The following is an 8,564-nucleotide window of genomic DNA, read 5'->3' on the forward strand; positions in this document are numbered from 1 at the left end:
TCTTGAAAGATAAGTGGACATGGAATTATCTGCAGCAGAACTTCCCATGGACAAAACATTAATATACTTTGATAGATAGAAAATTTAATTCTGTCTTAGAATGCTTCCAAAAGGAAGAAGCTTAATTCCTGAACAACCTAATGCATCACCCATGGCACTGACATACATGTATATTCATATATACATGCATATATATGTATATATATACATACATCTATTTCAATGTATTTTCATTAAACAATTATAATAAATATAAACTGACCAAAACAGAAAGAAAAATACCACATAAAGTCTTTCCAAAACTGATTAGTAGAAGAATGAAGTTTAAGGAAGTTGGTACCAAAGAAACACATAAATATATATATACATATATAACATATTATATACATATGTATAACTTATATAGTACATACACACACAGAGAAAATTGCTTTAAAAATGGGAAACATAAGATCTGTCTTAAAGTATATTATACTTTCCAGCAGCTCCTGTTCTTCCTTTTCCTAAGACACCATCTATGAAACAAACACTTTTATTTACTAATCTCATAATCTGGAAAGAGTCTGAAAGGTGGACCCTTAAGTTTCCATAATGCCAAATAAGATGAAAGTAAATTAAGCTAAAGATTGTTGATAGCTCAAAGCTCTCCATTCTGAGGCAAAATTTGTTTATACAGACAAAGCAGGTGAACTGACTCATTTTAAATATAATTGTACATGCATATAAGTGATTCAATTATTTCAAAATCTTTTAAAATTAATATCATGTTTAATACTCAAAAAGTTTTTAAAATCACCTCTACAACTCAGTCTGATGTGGTCTCTGTGACCTCTAAAATCAGCTGCCTGATGGTCCCCATAAATATGAGGCAGAGATTGTACCAATGAACTTTCTGGGATCAAGTCAGGGTAACCAAGGGCCTCAACTCATCGAGGATGTACTCACACAAACTTTTATGTATAAAAAAGCTGAGACTTATGACACATTAGAGTTTCAACTTAGCAAATCCAAGCATGGAGGTGAGTAAATCAGGACATACACTGGGAACAAATCACCCAAATACTTCATGGAAATCATTTTGACAGAACCAGGATTCCTAATGTTTTTGAAGAATTTTCAAATGACACAAGATTTCAACATGTGCAGACCTGCATCATTTCAACTGCATCTCTTTGAGGCTGGGTCTCTCCTGACTGAGGCGCTAATCACCTTACCAGTGAATGTCCATCCATCCCTGCAATGATCCAGTTCTCTCAGGGGCAGAGCTTCCCTGGAGCCATGCCAAGCTGATGCTTCACCAGCACAAAGCCAGATCATGGTATTAACAGTTTGTTTATTTTTTCCACAACTAAACTCTCTTTTTCAATAGAAGAATGGCCACACAATGATCCATCTCCCTCTATTAACAAATGGAAAACTGTCAGCAGGACTTGTTTTGGCTACCTTGCTGCTACCAGAACTGAATTTTTCTGTCACCCAATCTGGCTGTCTGCATCTTTCAAGACTATTATTAAAATTGTGACACATCTAACTGCAGGATAGTTGCCGTGATAAAGGATTTTAAAATGTTTCTTAGCCAGAAAAAATAAGAATTAATTTTTTTCTCACTGCACAAGAATTAGTATTCTTAAGTGATTTTTTTTCAAGTTAGAAATATTTAGGGTTATAGCCTTCATTCTATTTCTACCTTTAAAAGTAAAAATTATCAATACCCTACATTTATTGCACACTTCATAGATTACAACTCGGTCATTACTCTGGGAAGTCTCTTGAGAAGGAAGACTCTTCCAGTTGCACTGAATATGATCCTCACAGGTGACTGGCCAACCTCTGTGTTTAGAGTACCCTTACTAACACCCTAAAGTTACCCCATATGCTAACTTAATTATTTAGACATGGTTCAGGGCAGAATTCCTCAATCAGTTTTTCACTATTGCCCCACTAAGGTGCTTTTTTAGACATTTAGACCCTTAGACACTTCACCCTCTAAAATAGTAATGTGACAAAAGTACTATTTATTTCTGAGATTTATTTGTATCTGTGCCTTGTATATAAGTATATCTACAATAAAAAATGTTCATGCCGCCCAAACCATTTTTACCTACTTGGGAGAGATAGTGCTCCCATCAAATGCATGTTTTTAATAACAAACTTATTTTAAAAAATAAGTTTAATGTGCTTATTTAAATTTTGACCAAACTGAAATTCTTGCTGTGCTTCAACTGCACAAATCTATACCCAAAACTTGATGAAATGTTTTTCATCAAACCCACTGAACAGTATTTTTTGGTTAAATAAGTCAAAATTTCCTAAACTGAATTGATCATGGAGCCATTTTCCCAGTAATAACTGTTAACAGAATGGGACAACAAGGGGGAAAGCCCAATGGAAGGAGCACCTGTTTAGCTCTTGAAGGTGCTGCCCCCAATCCCAAATAGAGGATCAATCTCCTCAATGATTGAGTGGCTCACCTTTCCTCCAAATATCTCTTTCACACAAGGGTCACTTCCTTTGAAATTCAATCATTTGAATTTCATTTCTTGAGCCTGTTACATCCCACTTTTCATGATGCCCACGAAGGGTAGTTTATCTGCACAAATAAGATCATTACATGGCTTTTCCCTGACATGAGAGAAATCAAAAGAGTATAAGCAGCCTGTTAAATGGAAGTCACACACAGCTAAAGAGAAGAAATGCCCCTCACCCAACCCCTACAAAAATAAATAAATAACTATAGGAAGAACATGATGACAATCTCCACAATGTAGCCAACGATCAGATCAATGTTTTGGTATTTTTTATATCATGATATTGTTATGGGAGAATAGGTTCTTGCCTCACATGGGAAAGAATTCAAGAGCAAGGCATGGTAAAGTAAAGCAAGTTTATTTAGAGAAATACATCCTCAGCAGAGAGTGGGGTCCATTCCACTCAGAAGGGAAAATGGCTTAGGAGATGCACACTCCCTAGGCAGAACGTGGGCCATCTCAGAAAGGTGAGAGGGAGAGAAGATGAGGGATGGGGGGTGTTTAAAGCAAAAGTAGATACACACTCCATAGACAGAATGCAGGCCAACTCAGAAGGCGAGCGGGACAGCAACCACAAGGTGCAGATTTGTTAGGTTTCATAGGCTTGGTAATTTCATATGCTAATGAGTAGGAGGATTATTCCAACTACTTTGGGGAAGGGGCAAGGATGTCCAGAAAATGCCCCCAACCCACTTTTTGGACTTTTATGGTCAGCCTAGGAATTGTCATGGCACCTGTGGTTGTGCCATGAGGCTCAAGTCTGCTGGAAGTTGAATTTTCCACCATCTTTGTTCTAACCAGTTTGTCTTGTCCTCAATTACTGTGTCATTCCTTCAGTGGCTGTGCTCTGCAGCCTTTTCTCCCACTTCAGTATCAAGGAATAGTGGGAAGCAGGAAGAGTAGAGAAAAGAGTCTGAAAGATTTGGTATTGTTGCTTAACTTCACTGAGTCTTATTTTCCTCTTGTATGAAGTGGAGTAAAAACCTCACTAATGGTACCTTTGCTATATTAAGAAAATGAAAGTATTAAAGAACCTATCAAAATGTATGCCTCATGGTTGGAATTCAACAATAATTAGCTCATTCCCCTCAACTAATGACTAATATTTTCACTAAATTAAATTTCAAATTAAACAGAAATCAGAAGGGGATGTTTGCTTTAAAAAAATTTTGTTACCTTATTAATGTTGGTCTTTCGTAAAAGTGAAGTGATGTAACTCAAAATTTCAAAAAGAGGAAAAACTTGTAGTGCTGAAAAGCATAACTACAGGTGAGACAAGGCTACAACAAATTAGACGACATCTTCTTGGAGGTCAAAGTGAATCGTTAAGTTTGCATATAATTTTTCTTATCTATAAACAGAAACATACCAGAGACAACTGTGATTCATTGAAAGTAAGACTGAGTTTTAAAGACCTGGATTGGAAGTTTGTGGCTGAAACATTTGAAGGGAAAGTGCATGACAGTGTAATAGTTCCTGACACACTTTACGGGATAAGAGAGTGTGATGTGAGACAAGTAATTAATAAATTTCTCTTGGCTTCAATTTGCTTCTTTGTAAAATGGGGACACTAATAATGGAATCACCAGTTTAGTATATGGATGAATCAACTGAAGTGACTCTGCCTGGTAAGGTGTTCATTTAATGTAAAAATAAGTATCAGACCTATAGAGTAATAGTTTTAGAACTTAAATATATACTTTTTGTTTAAATGTGTAAGTTTACACTTTTTGTTACAAGTGACTCCTTAAGTCTTGGTATAAACATTTTTTAATATTAAAATATATATATATATATATATGACCCATAAGGATGCTTAAGAATTTAAGACCAAATTAATAATAAATTTCTAATTTCTCATTTATTTGTTGTGCCATGAAAAGGTAGAAAGGAGAGATAGATTTTAAATTATTCTTTCCTCCTTTTGTGGAGTCTCTCTTTTTGCTTTTGGTAAATACAGAGTGCAGGGTAAAAATGATCAGCTGTGATTTCTTCAAACAACTGTCCCTTCCACATGTGCCCATCTGAGAATTTCTATCCCTTAATGGCTTTGCCAAGACTAAGCAAAAACAAGAGTTCTGAGATGAAGGTCCGATAGAAAAACTAATTTCATCCAAGTAACGTGTATGAAAAATGTGGTGAAGTAGCAGGAAGACTCTGGAGAAAAACATACTCTACAATCATCAAACTGGGGGTTTCTAGTTGTTTTCTCCATTGGCTATTCTGAAGATATGACCATGAACATTCATTAAAGCTTTGGTACAGTACATTACAAGTCATCAAAATGCCTGGTAAATGCTTAGCCAATAATAAATACCCAACAAATGTTAGCTTCTAGGCCTTGTTTTCCTGTCAGTGATCCACAAAACTTCTGAATTCTTTTTTTCACAATTTACAACAGGTATAAACTTCCCTATGTGTATAAATCATCACATTCTTGGCATCATGAACAACCTAAGTTACTCTCCTCTTCAACAGACTCCTCATGGCATTTTTCACCTCTGTGTTTCTCACTGTGTAAATGATAGGATTAAACATGGGAGTGAGGATTGCAAAAAACAGAGTCACCAACTTGTCCATGGGTAGGTGTTCACAGGACATGTGTAGATGAATATACATGAGGCAAAAGAGTGCACTGCTGCTATAAAGAGGGAGCCACATGTAGACAGAGTTTTGCATCATCCTTCAGCACCACGGGATTTCAGGGAGCTCAAGATGACTATATAGCAGATGAGTAGCATGAAAAAAATCAGTAAGCACATGCCACCATGTTAGCAGCCACCACAGTCCCAAACCTGTAAATGTCACTACAGGACAGTTTTAAAAGTGAGAATAAATCACACTGAAGTGGTCAATGACATTAGGACCACAGAAGCACAAGCTGATGAAAAGAATCTGCAGGGTGGCATGTAGAATCCCCCTAGTCCAGGCCACCACCACCAGGAGCTGGCAGAGCCCCCATTGCATGATGGTCGTGTAGTGCAGAGGCTTGCAGATGGCCACATAGCGGTCACAGGCCATGACAAAGAGGATGATCTCTGATGCTCCCAGGAAGTGTTCCAAAAAGAGCTGAGTCAGGCAGCCACCCCAGGAGATGGTTTTCCTCTGGTGAAAGTATTTTCTTTATGTACATCTATTTCCTCTGGGGGTGGTGACAAAGGTGAAAGAGACATCTAAGAAGGACAAGCAAGTGAGAAAGAAGTACACAGGAGCTGAATGTGTGGGGCTGAGGGAGATGGTAATGACCATGAGCAAACTGGCCAGCAGGGTAAATAGGAAAATGAGCAAAAAGACAATGAAGAGTATTTTCTGCAGGTGTGGATTCTGTGTGAGTCCCAAGAGAAAAAACTCAGTCACATTGTTGGGAGGCATGAGGAGGTCCATTCAAGAAGTAATACCTTCCTGGGGCCTGAATTACCTACAAGAATAAGGACTGTTACTCATTAATCATAAAAAGATCAGGGTCTGAATATCTTGGTGCAAAAACAGAGCAGTCACTGTACCTGTGGAGCACGTCCTTGACACTCCTGCTCAGTGCTTATTTCAATTATCTCTTACTTCCTCCATGATGTTTCCTTCTGTTCAGACACCTAGTACTTGTCACCTGTAAAACATCTATAGGACAACATCAGAAGGGTAATTTCGTGAGAAAACCCTGGGCTGTCTACATGAGATCTTGATTATTTTTTTGGTTCCAACTCCATGTGACTCTGCTGAATCATCTGTGTCCCATGATTTTGATCCCTCCTCTGGGTCTGTGGGCTTACAGATTGTAATTCTCAGATGTATATTGTAAGCTGAGAGCTGCTGCACACAGGTAAGAGGTATTTCCTCTTCCTTGAGAATTTATATCTGAAGCCTCACTCTAACTGTGGAAAGAAAGACATCATCAATAAATATCTCCCATAAGCAGGCACCTTAGGCAAATGTATATAAATATTGGCAAATCAGTCTCCTTGGTACCTAACAGAACACATAAGCTACTCAGATGTGTTTCTTCACTGCACCTATCAGTGCCTGGCATAATGTCTGCAGTGCCTGAAACCCACTGGATAATGAGTGAATTCTTGTTGAATTTCCATTCTCCGTGGATAAGAATACACTTGCTTCCCCAGATCATGAACATAAGGAACTCAAATGTGCTTATCCTCCTACTCTGTTTATCACTGCTCTGCAGTTTATGAGAAACACAAATATTTGAAAGTAAGCTGTATTCCAGCTTAATATTTTCAAATACACTTATAGGGTAAATATGAAATATTAATACCCTCTAAAAAAGAATATATTGGTGGGTCATTTTACTATCAAGATAATTATAGTGTTTTCTAAACAATAGTTTTTTTCTTCAAAATCTGTTCCACATATAATTTAACATAGTCATATTCAGTAAATTTACAGATTTCATAGACTTGAATAAAAATAGTCTTTCATGGGTGTTCAATATGCAAGGATCTATCAAGAAAAAAATCCTTTTCCAATGTTCTAAAAATAAAAATATAATGTGGAGAACAAAAAAAGTCTTCTAGATAAGACAGGGAAGGAGATAATGTACTATATATCTACACATATACACACATAACCCAGACACATGTAAAATCTATTAACACCTACCTCAAGTTCACTCATTTAACAAATATTTATTGGAGACCTACTATGTATATTAATGTATGTTTGTTTACACAATCATGAAATGTGTCCTTGTTAAATGTCCTTAAGGACTGAAATTTTGTTACCAAACAGCAGCAACCCATCCCTCCATGATGTGAATGACCTGCCCATTCCTTTATGCTTCTGCTACAGGCATTCTCATGTCTCCTTCTCCCATCTTCCCACAGCATCCATCATCCATCATTCCCAGTTACTGAACACTGCATTACTAATAAATGAGGAAATTTGGGGACGTAAATTTCCCAAAGAAAAGAGAAAACATAAGCACAATAAGGTGTATTTTGCCAAAAATATGTCTTTCCATTTCAAAGATAAATGGATAGAGTTTATCTTTTGATTTCCCAAGATGAAAAATGTATCCATATGTGAAAACAAAGGGCAGCAGCTTCACTGCATTCCCTTAGTCTCAAGTTGACTTACCCAACAGGTCAGAAAAGCGTATACTATACATATAGTAAGAATTAGACATAATTAATAAAAGTGGTCTAGAAATAACTAAAGAAATAAAAATTGCTTTTTTCTTTTACCTTTGGGTCCACAATCCTCTTTCTAGAAATAAACCCTAAAGAAAAATATTTTTAAAACAAAAAAATAATTATTTACAAATGTATTCAACACAATTTTTAAGAGTCATGGAAAATTTGGAAACTACATGGACTGTTCAACATTGGAGAAATGGATAATTAAAATACAGTGCATCTCTCTGATTCATTTGTAGTTTGTAACAGAAGTGTTTTTAAAAATTGTGCAATATCATAGGAAAATTCTTACATTGAATTATTAAGTAGGAAAAATGTTTGAGGTAAATTTGCATTATATAACTGTTATAAATAATTTAATTCTAACTATATTATTTCTATAACTAATTTAAATATATAACACTGAGGAAGGAAACCCAAATATTTTTACTTCTAAGTTGGTAATATTACAGTTGAGTTGATCTTTCTTGACATTTTGCATGTTGGAGGATTGAAATCTCAGGTTGGTGAGGATGACAGGTGATTATATAATTTGTTAGATTCATTTAAATGAGAATCTATGATTATATGAATTCCTGGGGAAAAAGAAATCTTACCTATGAACTTCTCTGACATAGTCTTATGGCCAAGGCCTCAGGCAGCTTTTAGTTCACCAAGAAAGAATAAAATGATAAGATGAAAAATGCCAACTAGCTCAGCTACAATCAGTGTCCTTGCTGATTTACCTTTGGATGAAGTCTTTCTCTTGTGCCTTAAGAGTGCTACCACATTTCCTGTGTGTAGACCAATTTGGTGAAGTTTCTTAGCTGAGGATGACTGACGTCAGGAGTATTTCACCATCATTAGGAGATCTTGCTAGCAACACAAGAACTTCAGAATAGAATTCTTA

At 36.2% G+C, this 8,564-nt stretch overlaps 1 pseudogene; it reads right to left on the minus strand.

Moving 5' to 3' along the window:
• Positions 1–4,982: 4,982 nt before the first annotated feature.
• Positions 4,983–5,912, minus strand: LOC140688897 (olfactory receptor 4C3D-like; annotated as a pseudogene).
• Positions 5,913–8,564: the final 2,652 nt, after the last annotated feature.

The sequence above is a fragment of the Vicugna pacos genome, chromosome 24, assembly GCF_048564905.1.
Source record: "Vicugna pacos chromosome 24, VicPac4, whole genome shotgun sequence".
Taxonomy (NCBI): Eukaryota; Metazoa; Chordata; class Mammalia; order Artiodactyla; family Camelidae; genus Vicugna; species Vicugna pacos.